Source organism: Castanea sativa, chromosome 4 (assembly GCF_040712315.1).
Source record: "Castanea sativa cultivar Marrone di Chiusa Pesio chromosome 4, ASM4071231v1".
NCBI lineage: Eukaryota > Viridiplantae > Streptophyta > Magnoliopsida > Fagales > Fagaceae > Castanea > Castanea sativa.
In genome coordinates this window covers 50,361,140-50,380,502 of record NC_134016.1, presented here as the reverse complement: position 1 = coordinate 50,380,502, position 19,363 = coordinate 50,361,140, and the positions used below count along the sequence as shown (strand labels likewise).

Below are 19,363 nucleotides of genomic sequence, written 5' to 3'. Positions count from 1 at the left end.
AATTGTCTTCTTATCATCTCTAGGATTATTTTTGTAGCCAGTTTTTTCACTTCCGTATTTGAGGGGTAGGATCCAGTAATTGTAGGTGTCTGAAGACTCTGAACTGTGAAGAATTTTAGATTTCAAAAAATGTTAGCTTGGTGAGGAAAGCTGTAGGAGACCATTGACTGCCTGTCTAAGTACTCAAATATGAAATAGCCTCTTTTTTCCCCCTTGGCTTTCTTTTCCCCTCTATATGTACTGCAACCTACTTGATTTTTCTTCTCATTGCAAATTTGTCTAAGTCTCAAATACTTGAATCCCTTGGAGCTGTTGTTGAAGGGGTAAGACCTGTCTCAATTACAGACACAGACCACCTTGTCAATATTGCACAGAGAAGGGCATTGGAAGAAAATGAGGCAGCATCAAAGCATAGAGAAGCTGACCAAATGAATGGAAAACCCCTGGAGCAAACCATTAATTATTACACAACTGGTGAAGAGAAACAAAGTTTGGATCTACCACATATTGTAAAGGTCGCTTCTTTTCTGATCATTTTGAAAATCTACCAAACTTCTGAGCACACTATGAGAGTACTGTGCCTAAAACATTTGGATATGCAATAATGTGAATATGTTGTGTATTATTAACTGGTCCCACTCTCCAATTATTCAACATTTGGATATGCAATAATGTGAATATGTTGTGTATTATTAACTGGTCCCACTCTCCAATTATTCTTTAAATGCAAATTATCTTTAAAGGAAAAGACAAGGGACACAATGTTTTGCATGGCTAAATGAACATGAGTCCTTCTTCTGCCACAAAAAATTGCACAAGATTTATCCAATGAACATACCAACCAAAATTTCCGTTGTTATTAAGCGAAAGTAAGTGGAATTCTCCAACATTGAGAATATTGTTATAACCACACACATAATAATTAAAAAATAAAACCCGTTACTGTGGTTCTTAATGTCAATCCTTGATCCTCCATCATCCAGTGGCCTAGGCTTGCTTGGTTTCAAAAAGTGGTGTATTTTCTTTTTCATTTTCTTTGTCCTATATTCAAATTCAAAATTTAAATATAGAAAAAAAAACATTTATTTTCACATTTAGTAGTGTTTGGTAAATTTTTTGAATACATAATTTAGGTATAGAATACATCATACCTAGGTTTGATCATTGTTTTCTATTTTTTTTTAAAGTAACTTTTCTCACTCACACACATCACATCACTAAAAATAGTAACCTTTTTTTCTTCACAATATTTATAAGTATGCCGCTATATTCATATTCATAGAAAACGAACATCTTTTGTATTCAAATTCAACTTTTAAAATATTGAAAATGAAAACCAAATACAAACTAAAGCCAAACCAATTTTTTTTAGCAGTGGAATCTACTAAAAACTGAAAATAAAAACAAAAAAAAAAAGGTGCTTTTTTCTACTAAGTGCTAACCACACAGCCCCTAGTGTCGGCACCAACAAAACGCTTTTTGCCTTTGTGTGTTCATGCTCCTGTTTGCTTTACAAGTGTTAGAATTATGGTTAAATGATTAAACTTACTATTTCCCAAAAACTTAAATTACCAACTGTCCCAAAAGCTTAAACTATTAGGAAATTGTAAGTTTAATCACTTAACCATAATTCTAACACTCCCCCTCACTTATGGGCCTAAACTTCCCCTTAGTAAGTGGGGGCCCAACAAGTGAAAATTTAACATTTTAAATGAGAGGTAGAGTGAAGACAGGGATTGAACTTAGGATCTCCTGCTCTGATACCATGTTAAATTACCAACTGTCCCAAAAGTTTAAGTTATTAGGAAATGGTAAGTTTAATCACTTAACCATAATTCTAATAACAAGTGATCCCGTGACCCGTCTATGGATAAGGATGATGCAGGTAAAAATAAAAAAAGGAAAAGGATGAGAGCCAAATTAAAGGAAATGATCTGAAGTATGTATGTGTGAGACAAAACAAAAAATGGACCGACTGCTCTTTTCTTAAGGACCCTTCATTTTCTTTTCTCCTCTGCCTTTCAATTGTCTATATCTTGAGAAAGTGTATGGCTATTCAACGTGGCCATGTGGGAAAGCTTTCCCGTTGTCTGTAGCTATGGACAAAACCTTTTTTTATTCTTTTGCTGAATATGGACAAAACCAACTGGTAGTTAGGTGTGAACGTACTAATATGAATTCTATCATTGAGTTTCAACTTGCTATAGACTTCTAAAATAAAGTTCACATGAATCACATGTCAAATTATTCAAACGAATCTTACAATAATGGATTTCATAAAGTTCCTAGCTGGTGATCCTTTTTATCATATTATAACGTTGATGCTCTGTATCTTCCCTTTCTAAGGTGCCCCTCTCCCTTTTCGGAATAATAATTCCATCTGCTGTCATTGTCAGGGCCATATGTGCTCTTTTTTCTAAGCAATTATTGCTAGCTATGCTGCTAAGTAATCCCAAATGCACTCAAAGAAATCTCTCTCACAAAACCACAAGCTAAAATAATTCTTTTTTTTTTTCTCTAAACAAAATCTTGGACTTATATTCTATTAGAAATACAAACATATGGTAGAATATTCATATATTTGAATTCTCAAAATATTAATCCAATAATATAAAAAGTTATAGACTAGCCTTAGAGATTAATCCAATAATATAAATAGCTATTGGATTAATATTTTGAGAATTCAAATATATGTATATTCCACCATATGTTTATATTTCTAATAGAAAATAAGTCCAAGATTTCGTTTAGAGAAAAAAAGAATTATACATACATACATATATATATATATAAATAATGATCCTACCATTTTCCTTGTCTTTGGACCTCAATCATTTAAATAACTTTAGTTTTAAAATACAGAAAATAAAGGCAACAAATTATTTTTTTGATAATCATATAGGCAGCAAATTATGTTGCGAGCCAACTTCTCAAAAAGTATCTTCATCAAATCCAATATAACCGAATTGACCTAGCAATGTACGTGGCAATTTATAAAAGCTGTAGACTTACGCAATATGTGATAATATATAAATATTATGCAATGAGATATAATATATAAAAAGTAACAATTATTTCAAATATTATTTATTAAAAAAGATTTCTATAAATATTTTTTTTATCTTTTTATCTCTACAAATATATTATATTATTATTTTTTGTATGGTTGATTAATATTTTCTTAAGGTGGATCATATTCTTCTAATTTTTATTACAATGTGTTATATTTACCTAACATACCAAAAAAAAAAAAAAAACTGATCAGATTTCATCAAAAGATAAAAAATGACAATTGCCTCACCTGATTAGGCAGAAATCACGTAGACTTGCTTTTCAGGTCAATGCACTGCAGGAGAAGGGGACATCACTGGAGTCACCCCCTACTTGGCGGAAGATGCTAGAAAATTATCAAAGCGGTGTAAAGTTGTTTGTTAAAGGCCAAAAAAGTGGCTTTGTAGAGGGAATCTTTATGAAAGAGTGTATATATGGGTCATTCTACCGTACTCTCTCGGTAACCACTTAAATCTTAACTTTTCATTAATATTATGAGGTCTTAGAAAATACTATAACGACTCATTGTGGTCACGCGCATCCTATTTTTAAAATAATCAACTTGAGCATTATAGTCCACATATTCCAGGAGCACAATGAAATTTTTAGTCTTAAATACTTGGGCAGCTAAACTTTCTCAAGTCTTGAAGTTCAAGATGGACATAATTCTCTACTTCATTACATCAAATACAACTGAGGGAAAAAAAAAAAAAAAAAAACCCTCACTTTTAGCTTGATTAACCACCAAACCAAAGATGTGTTTGGATTGCAAGAGAACTCTCTGAACTGCAAGGATGGCAGTTTCATCCGCTGCAACAAAAAGCATTTGGTCATCTACAAAACAAAAATGATTGAAATCCACCTTTTTGGATGTTATTTGAAGTTATCTTTCGTACCAGCTAGCCAGCTAATGAGCTTGGAGATAACTTCCATAGCTATGACAAACAAATAAAGTGAAAAAATGCTTCTTGTCCAAGAGCACTTCCACTATTAAAAATAACTCATTAAAGATCCATTGATTGCCTCTTGATTCAACAAATGAACCTGTCAGTATGCTAACAACAACAAGAGTATTTTTTTTTTTAGAGCAACAACTAGAGTATTGATTATGAAGTTTCAACTAGAGTATTCAATTTTGTTTTTATGAATAAAATTAGACAGTAGTACGTCCATGCCAAGCCAAGAACGATCCTCTACAATTTGATGCCTCGAACAGGAAGTGTCAAGGCAGTCAATCACACTCTAATGGCACGGCCATGGTTCATCCACCATGTTTGGGGTCCTATTGAGCTAGGGTTGTAAACGGACCGAGTTTTGTCGAGTAGTGTATGTTCAAGGCTCGTCAGGAAAATTCAAAAGCTCAAACTTGGCTTAAACTCGTGACAAGCCTTAAAATAGTGTTTGAACTTAAACTCATGGGAAAGCCAAAAAGTTTGAGTTTGGCTTGGCTTGGATTGATTAATTAGTCAAGCCAAGCTCAAACTCGAGCTCAAGTCAAGTCTTTGAGCATGAGGTCTAAAAAATTACACTATTAAATGCTTAAATCTCTAAAATTAGGAAAAAAAATAGTATACTCATTTTATCATGCATCTAGTCCTACTTATGATTAGTCATTATTCAAATTAAAATTTTACATAATTAAATTCATTCATTCATCATTCCCTGTCTATAGCTTCATCAATTGTTCAAAATAAAATTTTTACATTCACATTAGATGGTGAAAAACTAGAAAAATACTTGTTTGTAACTATTAATAATGACAAAATACTAATATGTTTCATAAGTTTACTTTAGATGATTTATATAGAAGGATCATATGTGGCTCACTTAATTAATTAATTTATATTTAAATGTAACTATAGTCTAAAATGGTTCTTGGTCAGTTTAGAGGGAAAGAAAAAATTAAGGTACTGGGTAGTGATTCCATGTTGACCATGTCATTATTAAGATATGTATAATGAGTATATTTACCTAACACATATAAACTTATAAATGAGTCTATATATGAATTGTTTTGTATCAAGCCTAATAACTCACGAGCTTGTTTGTGAACAAATTTTTTTGCTTGGGCTCGGCTTGTTTATTAAACGAGCCTAAAACTAAGACTTAAACTTGTCTTATTTATAAACAAACAAAAATGAATGAGCTTTTTATCAAGTCGAGCCCTAGCTGTTCATAACCAACTTGTGCTACCACGCGTTTGCATGTTAATTTAATTAATTAATTAAACTTGACTAATTAATAAATTAATCTATCACAAGAGGTCAATACGTTTTTGGCCTATCAAAAACCAACTGGTAGTTAGGTGTGAACGTACTAATATGAATTCTATCATTGAGTTTCAACTTGCTATAGACATCTAAAATAAAGTTGACATGAATCACATGTCAAATTATTCAAACGAATCTTACTATAATGGATTTCATAAGTTCCTAGCTGGTGATCCTTTTTATCATATTATAACGTTGATGCTCTGTATCTTCCCTTTCTAATGTGCCCCTCTTCCTTTTCGGAATAATAATTCCCTCTACTGTCATTGTCAGGGCCATATGTGCTCTTTTTTCTAAGCAATTATTGCTAGCTATGCTGCTAAGTAATCCCAAATGCACTCAAAGAAATCTCTCTCACAAAGCTAAAATAATTCTTTTTTTTTTTCTCTAAACAAAATCTTGGACTTATATTCTATTAGAAATACAAACATATGGTAGAATATTCATATATTTGAATTCTCAAAATATTAATCCAATAGCTATTTATATTATTGGATATATCTCTAAGACTAGTCTATATTTCTATATGTATATTCCACCATATGTTTATATTTCTAATAGAATATGAGTCCAAGATTTTGTTTAGAGAAAAAAAGAATTATACACACATATATATAGACATAATGATCCTACCATTTTCCTTGTCTTTAGACCTCAATCATTTAAATAACTTTAGTTTTAAAATACAGAAAATAAAGGCAACAAATTATTTTTTTGATAATCATATAGGCAGCAAATTATGTTGCGGGGCAACTTCTCAAAAAGTTTCTTCATCAAATCCAATATAACCAAATTGACCTAGCAATGTGGCAATTTATAAAAGCTGTAAACTTACGCAATATGTGAGAATAAATAAATATTATGTAATGAGATGTAATATATAAAAAATAACAATTATTTCAAGTATTATCTATTAAAAAAAAAATTTTATAAATATTTTTTTTATCTTTGTATCTCTACAAATATATTATATTATTATTTTTTTTGTATGTTTGATTAATGTTTTCTTTTAAGGTGAATCATATTATTCTAATTTTTATTACAATGTGTTATATTTACCTAATATACCAAAAAAAAAAAAAAACTGATCAGATTTCATCAAAAGATAAAAAAATGATAATTGCCTCACCTCCCACATGATTGGGCAGAAATCACGTAGACTTACTTTTCAGGTCAATGCACTGCAGGAGAAGGGGACATAACTGGAGTCACCCCCTACTTTGCGGAAGATGCTAGAAAATTATCAAAGCAGTGTAATGTTGTTTGTTAAAGGCCAAAAAAGTGGCTTTGTAAAGGGAATCTTTATGTAAAAGCTGTATATATATGGGTCATTCTACCGTACTCTCTCTTTTTGTTGGGATACGGTACTCACTCAAATCTTAACTTTTCATATGACTTCCTTCAATCCATTAATTTTAGTAGGGATACCAGTTACCGGCTAATCTAGTTAGAGTATAAAACAAAACAACAACAAAAAACCGAAGAGGTTTCAACTTTCAAGCTCTGCTGAACGAGAACCTTGAGAGGCAATGTGCTACAACAATCAGCCTACTACACAGCAGCTGCACCGCAAACCTTCTGCCATTGCTATCGGTAAGAATATTTATGGGCAATTGAGAAACTGTGTTTCTTTTTATTTGATTTGGGTTTTACTTATGGTTAGATTTGATTCGGTATTTCATATTCTGGGTTTTGTGTAAGATTTGTGCATCTATTTTTAATTTTTGGGTTAATTTGGTTTGGGTATTTCGCCTTTCAATTTCTTCGTATGCCCTCACTACCTGTTCCTTCATCGAGCCTGTTGAAAATTTTGTTCCCAGAAACCATGTCTCAAGGAGAAAGACTAGAGAGGCGACTGTTATGACAAATTGGTCTCATTCCTCTTGTACTGGTTTCATATTTCGGTGCCAAATATGTAAGTATCATCAACTTAAAGCATTATAGTTTCAAGTTTCTAATTTTTTATTTGATTTGATTTTTTTAAGGCACACTTGGTGAGAAATTCATCCTGAAAGTATGTTTTACCATTGCTAGCTATCTTGTCTATCCATCCTATCTTTTGTTTTCCTCTCATATAGGTGGTTTCAACATCTTGTACTGTAGTCTATATAATATTAAATCTTCAAGTTATTACATACAATGATGAGTCTTTATAATAACTTGGGGCTCTATTCAATAGATTAAGAGCTTCTAATATGAGAGATGAGCAAATCTAAAATATAATTCAAGTTCTTCTTTCTACCTATCAAAAAAATTAAATGCTTCTTTCTATGACAATGTGACAACTATGTTTTAGCTTGCACATGCCATACACAATTACAAATTAAGCATACAGTTCAACTTGCTCTTAAGCAAATTTGAAAGATGCCGACCTTTATAGTTTGTACATTTATCCCTACACACACAAATGTAATAGCCCGCAAATCAAATACTTTGGAAGTCCAGGAGAGTCAAACTTAAGTTTTGGTTTTTAAGCAAAGTCACCCAACAGTTCTACCTTTGTGAGCTTTTAAAAAGGAGCATGGTCATGATCTTGTACCTCATGAACAAGCTCACATGTTGCCCTCAAAAAGAAAAGTAACTGCTACCCAAGCCATTGAAGTGGATATGGCCTATAAGTATGGGATTCAACAAAAACTTTATGAGTAGCCAAGTAGAGGGTCGAGAAAATTTGGGTTATCTTTTATTAGATTATTTCAACTATTTGTGTTCAAGGAGGAGAAATGCCATGAAAGAGGGAAATGCAGGAGGCTTGCTGATTTATTTTTAGAAGCAACAAGCTAAGAACCCTTCATTCCTTTATTTGATAAAAAGGATATTGAAGACGCAAATGTACTTAAAGATAAAGATGGCAATAATGAATTAATTATTGGAGATAATTTGATCAACCTAAATTTAAATGGGCTGAAGAAAAAGGATCACGCTCCCAGTGGTAAACATCAGATCAAGAGTTGTCATGAGAAAAGTTCAAAGAAAGAAAAAGGTGGAAGTAACCAGTCGTCTACCCCAAATATTGTTCCTGGCAACCAGGTTTTGCTTTAGCCATCCCTAAACACCCTTACTCTTGCCTATATAGTCAGTTGTTCATGTAGTGGCTACATTAAATTTTGTTTTCTTTAATGTGCAGAGTTCAAGTTCCCAGCCATCAAATTTGATTCATTCCTTGTCATATCAGCATCTGCTATATTACCATTGGCAAGCACCCTTCCTCAATCCACAAGTGGAAGTATGGTAGAAAGGATTTAGTCCCATTATGATTATTTTAAATTATATCCTAAAGTCACTTGCTTTGTTTCTCTTTTGACATAATGTTTGCAAAGTTCTCAAGAGAATACTAAATTACTAATGCTAGTAATTCATTAGCACCTGGCCTAATTATAGGTCCAAAACCATTTTCCATGCCAAAACAATATATCATCAAGCTTTTGTATGAGCAACAAATCCAACCAATTGTTTTTTCTTTTAGGTTTGCATTATTAGTTTACTCTGTCCGTATTTTTTATTTATTTCCTCTCAACGTTATAATTTATAATTTTTTGTGATTTCTACATGCTTGCCGTGGTTCTATGCGTATATATATGGTTAAATTAGAGGAAATTAGTTAAGTTTGTTCCCATGGAATGCAAATTGAGGAATAAAATGTCTTGGTGCCTGATTTTGATGCACAGGGTTATGTGTCATTGGCTTCTCAAAAGAAAGAAAAAAAAAAAAAAAAAAATTTGCGATGTTATAGTTCTGTCAACTTTAGGATCCCAATTATGACCTATCTTCCCATAGATATCTATATATTCTCAAGCTTTGTGTCTAAGTTTCCCCAACTTTTGGCAGGTAGGTTGACAGTAAATTGTGCATTGCTCATTGAAGTTTTGATTCAAAGTTTAACAACTTGGGTTTTGCTTTGTGAAGGATCTTCTCTATCATCATATTCCTGGTGATAACCAATTGATTTTCTTAATGTGAAAATTGATTTGTTAATATGTTCCTTGGTTTTTTCAATAATAAAATTGTTTTATTTACAAATATGGTTTTTTTTTTTTTGCAAGCATTTGCAACCATGCCTTCCACTTCCACCACATCAATAGGTGATTGAAAACTCGCCAAGTTTTCCCATTGGGTATGTAGTATGTTTTATGGCAATCTATTAATGTATTTATTTATGCTTACAATATTAGGTGATGAGTCTCAGGTCATTCAAACAATGGCAAGTTTGCCCATTGGTTATGTACTATGTTCTATGGCAATCTGGTGTGTCTATATTGTTATTGCGGTATGTAATGCAGAGTGTCACTCTATTAGCTGCAGGTTTAGAGTATTATAAAAAAAATAACAATAATAATCATGCAAGTTCCCATTTGAAAGTTTTGGATAACTTATAATTATGTTGACCTTGTAGTTCCTTGAGTTATTTGGATGTGAAAATGTGCGTGCTTGGAAGTCACCAACTTCAAAATGTGGCAAATGCCAGTCATGCAACACTTTGCCTTCGTAATCAAGGTTTTTTTGATTGTGTTCTCCACCAAAGGGAAGCTTTTTTAAAGTATTCTATCAATTTCAGGTTTATAATTCTATTACAACATTTTTTGTTTTGTCATTTTATTACTAGTAATAAGAGCAGCATGCATGAAATTGTCAGTTTGTAAGCCATTTGGCACAAGTTAAGCCTGGAGAAAGAGTTTAGATTCCATTACATGTTCATCTCCTTATAATTATTGGTGTCACCCTTTGTTTCTCAATCGTTTTAGGTAGTTATGAAGAATCTGATTTATAGTTTTAAATTTTGATAAGAGAGTTTTAACAATGATATCCTGTATATTTAATGCCGAAGTCTACAACCCCAATGAAGATGGGAAATTATAGATTTATGGGCTAGTATCAATCATCTTTGTAATTAAAAGAAAGATGATGAACTCCACTTAGTTTTTTTTTTTTAGTAAGCATCAGTTGGAGCAGCTTTGCAATTTCCATACAAATTTCATTTTTTACTTTCATATTCATACCATCATAACATTATATGCTTATGTTATTTCGTAGAAACTTTTTCATATGAAACAAAGAGAGTAAGACCCTCAGGCAAATGCTGTTGAGAACATTTTCTAATGCAATTTGTTATGTTTAGTGCTTAGTCCAAAGAATTGATACACAAATAAATTACATAAATTGAAATATTAAATTTTAATTTATTTCCTTTAGTATTCTAACGTCTAAGCATTTAAATGGATTATTTGTGTTTAAATGTTAATTAGGCAAGATAACTAAGAGTGAAAAAGAATATTAACAGGAAAATTAAGAGCGCTACTTAACTAGTAAGTGCTGCTTACAAACTTTTTTTCCTTAACTAGTAAGTGTTAATTTGGCTTTGTGTTCTGCCTAGAAATGGCTTGATTATGTCATTGAGCCATTCATGTAACAATATTGTTAATTTTGCTAACCTGCAAGTGGACATGTTAATATTAGCTTTGCACATTCTTTTTATTTAAATTTGTATTGTTGAGTTTTCAAACGTTGTTATGTAAAAGCAAAGTAACATTATTCTGTAGAATCTTGTGCACTTGTTGTGAAGCTCTGAATTTCTTGATTTTGGTTTAAACTTGGGAGTGTGTATAATCTTAACATTGATCTATACATATTAGATTTTTAAATATATTTTATTTTTGTTTTGATTTTGGAAATGCATAGGAGATATTTGTGAAATTATCTGTTTAGAAACTTTGAAGTGATGTTAAGCTATTTTATATGCATCTTATGTAGTCTTGAAGGTGATTCGTCAGATTGAGAAATGCACCAAATTGCAGGAGCTCTCTCAAGTTTACTATGCTCTTATTGGACCCTTGGAATGATAAGTTAGGGAGCTCTTGGACTGTGCCCTGCCAATAGTGCTAACTGAAAGATAATTTTTAATTAATTGAAAAGTTTAGCATTGAAGTTTCATTTAAAGCTAACTATCTTAGTAATTTCATTTAGCCTTAAAAAAAGAAAAAAAGCAAGAAGAAGAAAGGGAAACCATCAATGTAACATTGAACTTTTACATAAAATTATTTTGAAATTCTGAGCTCACACCAAACTTATTGAAAACAGTACATGCTAGATAGCTTTTTTAGATAACTTATCATCTTTTAAGTTTCAATAAGTATACAAAAAATACAACTCTAATTTTAGAGAGTTTTGGGGGGTAATTTTGGTTGTTTTCAAGTTTTAGGGGGGTATTTTTGGTCAATTTTTAAGTTTTGAGGGTATTTTAATCATTTTTATGGTTTCAGGGGTATTTTGATCATTTTTAAGTTTTGAGGGCAGTACAGTCATTTTCTTTAGTTGGGGTGGTTATACCCGTGTCGGACACAGACATTTGAGACACCTCCGCACACGTGGATCTAATGAAAATGCCTAAAAAATATAAAACATGGTGTTATAGCCTTGATTGATGACTATTTCATACTCAATCTGTAATTTCAATTCAAGTGTTTATTGAAAATTTTAAAATTGTCAATAATCTTTGGATTGGATTTTTTGCATAACTTGCTAATTATATAGTCACCCTATTTTCAACCTTAGACACCACAATAAACACACAACTATGACTAAGTCGTAGATGTTTCATAAAAACAATTAAAGAGCACATAAAGTTATACATCTTCGATTTTATAGTATATATAAATAATAAAAATATAAACATCAAGAAAGTGACATCTGTAATGTTGTAAAAGTACAGTCAGAAGTAATGTTGATACTGCCCAATGTAATAATGGAACTATCAAATTTGAGAATGAAAAATAGGGTATCGCTGAATGTGACAAAAATAGAGCAGATGCGATGTTGGTACTACTTAATGTGACAATGGAACCATCAAATTTGATAAAAAATAAAGGGACCACTATATGTGACAAAACTGTCAAATTTGATATTAGAACTGCACAATGTGATATGGGAACCATTAAATTTGAGAAACAAATAAAAGAACCACTAAATGTAACAAAATAACTGTCAAATGTGATGTTGAAATTGCACAATGTGAGAATGAAACCGTAAAATGTGAGAGAAAAGTAAGGGAACTACTAAATATGAGAAAAGAACTGTCACGTGTGATATTGGAACTGCACAATGTGAGGATGGAATCGTCACATGTGAGAAAAAAGTAAGGAAACCACCAAATGTGAGAAAAAAATTATCACATGTAATGTTGGAACTACACAATATGAGGACAGAATCGTCAAATGTGAGAAAAAAAGTAAAGGACCACCCAATGTGACAAAAGAACTATCACATGTGACAAAAATAGAGTAGATACGATGTTGGTACTGCTTAATATGATAGTGGAACCATCAAATTTGAGGAAAAAAAAAAGAGCCACTATATGTGACAAAAGAACTGTCAAATGTGATATTATTACTGCACAATGTGATAATGGAACCGTCAAATGTGAGAAAAGATAAGGGAACCACCAAATATGATAAAAAAACTATCACATGTGATGTTGGAACTGCACAATGTGAGGATGGAACCATCAAATGTGAGAAAAAAGTAAGGGAACCACCAAATGTGAAAAAATAACTGTCACATGTGATGTTGGAACTGCACAATATGAGGATGGAACCGTCAAATGTGAAAAAAAAAGAAAAAAGTAAAGGAACCACCAAATGTGTGCAAAGAGCTATCATATGTGATGTTGGAACTGCACAATGTGAGGATAGAACCGTCAAATGTAAGAACAAAGTAAGAGAACCACCAATGTGAGAAAATAACTGTCACATATGATGTTGGAATTACACAATGTGAAGATGAAACCGTCAAATGTGAGAAAAGTAAGGGAATCACCAAATGTGAGAAATGAACTGTCACATATAGTGTTGGAACTGCACAATGTAATGATGAGACCGTCAAATGTAAGAAAAAAATAACCTGATATAACAGGTTACCTACTAGTGGGTACTGTACCCCCTATTTTTTTGGGGTACTGTAGAATTACCCTATATATATATATATATTTGTTTATTTTAGCATTTTGTTTTTATAATACACTCAACATCAAATATTTTAATTTTTTACCAATTATTTAAATATTATTTGTCTATTTATTTATTTTACTTTTTTTTATCACTTGAGTCTACCTCTTTAACTTTCATTTAAATAAAAATAAAAAATTGGTGTTTACCAGTAAAGTACCATAAAAAATTTAACTTTTGACATTTTTTATGTAGTGTTTTTTTAGTATTTTTGGTGCTAAAATATGTGAATGCTCCTGAACAAGATTACATGATAATGGTATAATTGAAATAACATGAGATTTTCCTTCTTTTTTTTACTTATATCTTTTATTTGTTCCTTTTCTGGCATATGAGCTGTGTTCCACTCCCTGTACTACTAATAATAAAATGACAACTGGCTTCTTTTTAATTTTTCTTTTATCAACATTAGTTGTAGACCCATGCATCGATAATTATTTTGCAGAAGATGCTAGAAAATTATCATAGCGGGATATAATTTGTGCTCTAAATTTTGTCCAGAATAATTTGTTCTCCCAAAAAAATTAAACAATTTCTAAAATTATGTTATTGTGTGTTATATTTTCCTTTATTTTCTTTACAACTAAACTATTTAAATTTCAAATATATTATGTTATTTTATTATTTCAATGTATTAATAAAATTCAAATAATTTGTATACATTTATAACTTTACATGTTTTAGATAGATACAAATGGATCTAAAAAGTCGTGGAAAATGTAGGAATTAAGAAAACTTTTCAATTTTCTGCCTAAAACTAACTTCAATGTAGAATTGCAAGAGTCGGATTCAATGAATTGGGTAATATGATTATTAGTCTCCACATGTGTCCAATATAAATATTTATTTCCATTGTAATTAAAAAAATAAAACTTCCATAATTTTTCTCACAATATCTTTGATTTTCTTTCTGAGAAGTATGCTAATTTTCAAAATATTATGTTCATCTTAAATATTTTTTTTAGATTTTATGTATACGTTTTTCACTTATGTAGCATTGTAATGTGCTTAGGCTTATTTTTTCATATTTTGTGCCAATTTAGATTTTTTGGTTTTCTATATGATGGATATACTTAGTAAGGATTTGTAGTGCTTTTGGTGTTTTATCGGCTTTTAGTTCACTTAAAATTTGGAGGTTAATTTGTGATATTATTGTATCACTATGGCATTATTTTTGTTGTTGTTGTTTATATCATGAAATTCTAGTAGTTTTTATAACTAATATGTGTGTGTGTGTATCTAAAAGTTGAAGCGTAATATTTATTGTTGCTATGCTCCTGTTGAACCTCATCAACGATCACATCATCCACCCATTTTCAACATTCTCTCTCTTTTTTTAAACTCTTTTTTTTTTCTTCTTAATTTCTCCACTACTATCGACCTTAATATCACTTTTTCTCTATCCCTTTATCTTCTTTTATTTGGCTTTTCTTATTTCTCACCTCTTATTATAAATTTACAATTCTCTTTTTCATTCTATACATAGTTTTCCTACACACAAAAGGTTATTTTTGTCCTTCTCTCTCTCAAATTTTTTTTTTCATTTTTGGTGGATTTATTTTTTGATTTTTTTGCATCTCTACTTTAGGTTAATGAATTTTTACATTATTTGAAACTCTACTTTGGGTTGATGTGATTAAGTTTTGTGTTTTTAATTTTTTTTTCTCTCTCTCTTTGATTTCATGGATGTTATCATATCGTATTATAAAGATAGTATATAAAAATATAATGTTATTTTATTATATAACATGACTAGATAATTTATGTTTATTACTTTTTTTTTTTATAACTTTCTCTTCTCATATTATTTTCTATAAAGTTTTTATTATTCTCTCTCACATTCTTTCTTAAACAATTGGTTATTCTCTCTCTTGATATTTTTTATTCTTTCTTGCAACTCTACTTTATATTGATGAATCATTATGATTTTTAAAACCCTATTTTGGGTTCATACGATTTGGTTATTTTTTCTAGTTCCCATCACAAATAGTCTCTCTACAATAAAATTTAGATAATAAATTATACATATTTAGTATAAGTTTATATGAGTTTTGATTATCATGATTACAAAGTTAAAACAAATGAATAATTGCCCTAAATATTACATTTGTATATTCATGACCTTTATATTTAGAAAGACTTTCACTTAATTTTAGTCATACTCTTGTTGACTGAAATGTTACATTGATATGGTTCAATAAAAGCGTAGCAATAATAAATATTATACTTAAGAATTCGACCAAATGGAATAAAGACCGAATGGACCGAGTAGGAACAAGGTGGATCGAATGGACCAAATATGACTGAAGGGGACTGAATAGGAGCAAAGTGGAAAGAATTGACTAAACAAGACCAAATTGGATCATAGGACCAAAGTACTCATATTGGACCAAAGTGGACAGACTGGGCTGGATAGAATTAATCAGGACAGAATGGGACCAAAGTGGACAGAATGGACTGAATAGAACCAATTTGAACTGAATAGGACTATAGTGGATAGAATGAAGCGAGTAGGACTAATGTGGACCGAATAGACCAAATAGGAGTGAATTGGACTGAATAAGGCTGAACAGACCTAAATAGACCAAATAAAACTTTAGTGGATGGAATGGACTAAATAGGACTAAATAAGACCAAATTGGATTGAAGAGGACATAATGGACTAGATAGAACCAATGTGGACCAAATAAGACTGTTGAATATTTATTATTTTTATTGCATTTTGTGGGCTCATATTTCTAATTTCTATTTTATTTGTATTTTTTAACTCAAAACTAAAGAGTTTAGCCCGAATATAATAAAATTTCATACTTTTCAACCCAAAAATTAAGGAAAAAAAAAAACAAATTTTGTGCTAAACTTAAAATGGCAACCTACAAAAATAATCAATTTAAGGCCCAATTAGTCTAATGTAAACTAAAGGGGACTAAAATTAACCGAGTGGACCAAATTGCACCAAAGTAGACCTAACTCGACCAAATTGGACCAAATGAAATTGTTTAATTTTTAGGGAGAACAAATTATCTTCAACAATTTTTAGAAAAAAAATTATACATTGTATTACAATACAATATAATTATTTGTTCCCACGTATCTAGTGGGTCTACAACTAGTTATTTTTAATTCATCATGTATATATAAATAAAACCAATGACCATAACCTTCTGTTTTAAAAAAAAAAAAAAATTGATAATCATGAGACAAGGATTAGGTGATAATTTTAGACAAGGATTAGGATTAGGATTGGATGATAGTTATTATCGAATAATCCTCTAGAAATACAATAGTATTTTTGAGATTAGCTCTATTAAGTGGGAAAGCAAACTAAGAAAGACAACCCAAGAGAAGAAAATGAAACAAGACGTCATGTGAAACTTTTAATTCTGCCAACAATCATTCCAAGATTATTGAGTAATCGACTTAAAATCTTAGACATGTTTGCAACTCCAATGGCAACTAGAACCAACACATTATTGCTTCAAGATAGGAACGAAGTTCCCAGCAACTTTAAGTAGTCGATTTTGACTAAGGGAGAAATAGTGTGTGAAAGACTAATCAAATTTGGGTGATACCAGTTAATTTAACTGGTAAAATCTCTGATAGTTGAATAAGAGATCTGAAATTTAATCTCTACCTATACCAAAAATCGATTGGTGTTTTGCTTTGATGATAAAAAATTATCATTAGAAGCGGATGCTATGAGTTGAAACTATCTCAAAAAAAAACAAAAAACAAAAAATTGGGCGATCCCACAGGAAATGATGATCTCAATCCCTATATGTATGCATTTCTTTTATGTGGGAGAGCAACCCTGCTTGCGTGTCTTAAGTCCCAACGTGATCACTAGATGGGCCTGGGCTCGGAAATGATTTAAATTATTTTTCAGGCTGAAAAGCCTGAAATACCAAATCCTATGAATTTGTCTATTTACGTAACACACCATTTTTCATGGGTCCTTTAACCAGAATTAAGGATAAAAGGATAATTTTACAATATAATATTCAATCTTAACAATTAATATAAACCACGTGATAAAATTATATAATTTCTTGTTCCAATATAAAAGTATAATTGTTTGATTTGGATTACAATTGAATTAGAGTGATGCTATACAAATACAATTTGTGATATAAATTGATATTACCCACTCTATCTTTCAAGGAGACTCTAAGATTGTTTACAAGGTTCTTACTCTAGATGTTGGTCCTCTCTCGGTCATTGGGCATCTTATTAAAGGGCAACGTTGCCTTCGTTAGAAGAGCTAGACATTCTTCTCGTTTGTTAGTTTAGATGGAGTTTGCTCCTCCAAATGTTTTATAATTTTTCATCTTATTCTATTACCTCTCTCTCAATTTATTAAAATTAGTAAGTTTGATTTCTTTAATAAATTTACTTTTGATTTAAGAATAACACATTTGCATGGGAATCAACTAAAGTATTTCAAAGTGATTTTTTATTTAATTAAAATGCTTTCTACTTGAGGGGTTCATGGTTTTAAAAACTGAAACGGTCAAATAATCGAAAATGGGTTTGATTTTCACTTTTTACAGATTGAACTAGTGGTTTCCACCGAAAATGGGTATGATTTGTGTTTACAATTATTTATTTATCTATTCATTTTTCACATTTTAGATTAGATGTTAAATTAGATTATGACAGCATTAACACAATATATTTTTTTTAAAATAAAAAATTCTCTATTTTTTCCCCTTTGGAATTGTACTCTAGGGTTTTTTTTTTTTTTTTTTTTTTTTTAAAAGGAAGAGGATTACAATTTTTTTCCCTTTCAATGGCGGATCCAGGAATTTTTTTCAAGGTATTCCTCAAAAAGCATAAATTGCACAACCTAATAAATATACATATATATATATATATATATATTGACGACAACAACAACAACAATAAAAAAACACACACAAATACATAAAGTTTTACAGCATAAAACTTGTGGAGTTTAATTGTGGTTGTTGTTAGTGTTGCTAAACAGGTATAGATGGCAATGGCTAGGGAGAGTAAGTGAGTTTCTTATTTCCTTTTAGCCTTTAGGTTTGATTTAGTTCTAGTTTAAATTGTTTAATGACTTGTGAATCCACGAGGCACTGAGGCAGTGAAGATTTTTTTTTAATATTTATTGAAGTAAAAGCATATTCGTGTTGTTGTTAGAGTAGTGATAGTCTTAGGGTCTGTTTGAGATCCGATTATTTTACTGAAACTGAAAACTTTTTACTAAAAGTACTGCAGATAAAGGTAAAAGTTTGCTAAAATAGTGCTGTAAGACCTATAAATAATATCAAAAAGTACAGTGAGACCTATAAATAGTAGCAAAAATAAGCTGACTTTTTAATTGGTAGCTAAACGCACACTTAGTCTGAGATGAGATTGATCTTGTACTGAGTTTTTCTATTGACATTTGGTTTGGATCTTGTTAGTGGTTTTATTATAATTTTTTTCCCATTTGTTCAATTTTTTTTTTTTTTTTTGGGTTTTTCCCATGGTTTTATAAACCAATATGGTGAAAGAACAGAAAAAAGGATTAATTGCTGGTTTTTTTGTCAGACCGATATTCGACCGATGATCGAATCGGTAACGTCATAAATAATATAATTAATAAAATTTTAAATTATATAAATAAAATATAATAAGTTTATTACTAATTATATGATAGCAAAATGTAAAAACATAATATTTAGTGACACTTTACGTGTAAATTTAATCAAAATTCCTTAGAATGGACTAGGGGCGGCGCCACCCTAAGGCTAGGGTGGTCTCAGGACCACCCTGACCTGAATTTTTCTTTTTATATATAATAATTTAAAAAAATTTATTTGTCTACCCGTCAAAATATATTTGAGAACACCCTCAGTTTTTTATCCCAATAAAATTAAATTTTGTTCCATAATTTGTTTTACATTCAGTAGATAAATGATTGCTTGGTGTAGCATTGATAATAAGACTATCATGCAATGATTTCAAAATATGAAAACTCGTAGAAGATAATTGTAAACTTTATGTATTTGCGTGTTTTTTTTATTGTTGTTGTTGTCA

General features: G+C 30.7%; 1 long non-coding RNA gene across 6 annotated transcripts; it reads left to right on the top strand.

Annotated features, from left to right (window-relative positions):
- Positions 1-6,566: 6,566 nt before the first annotated feature.
- Positions 6,567-12,022, top strand: LOC142632191 (uncharacterized). 6 transcript variants are annotated; one of them, XR_012843751.1, is made up of 5 exons: positions 6,567-6,914; positions 7,142-8,351; positions 8,449-9,252; positions 9,365-9,435; positions 11,070-12,021. It is a non-coding gene; the product is annotated as an uncharacterized LOC142632191 (long non-coding RNA). The 6 variants fall into 6 exon arrangements; XR_012843748.1 differs by lacking the exon at positions 11,070-12,021 and adding an exon at positions 9,715-11,022; XR_012843749.1 differs by having other exon boundaries at positions 8,449-9,435; positions 11,070-12,022.
- Positions 12,023-19,363: the final 7,341 nt, after the last annotated feature.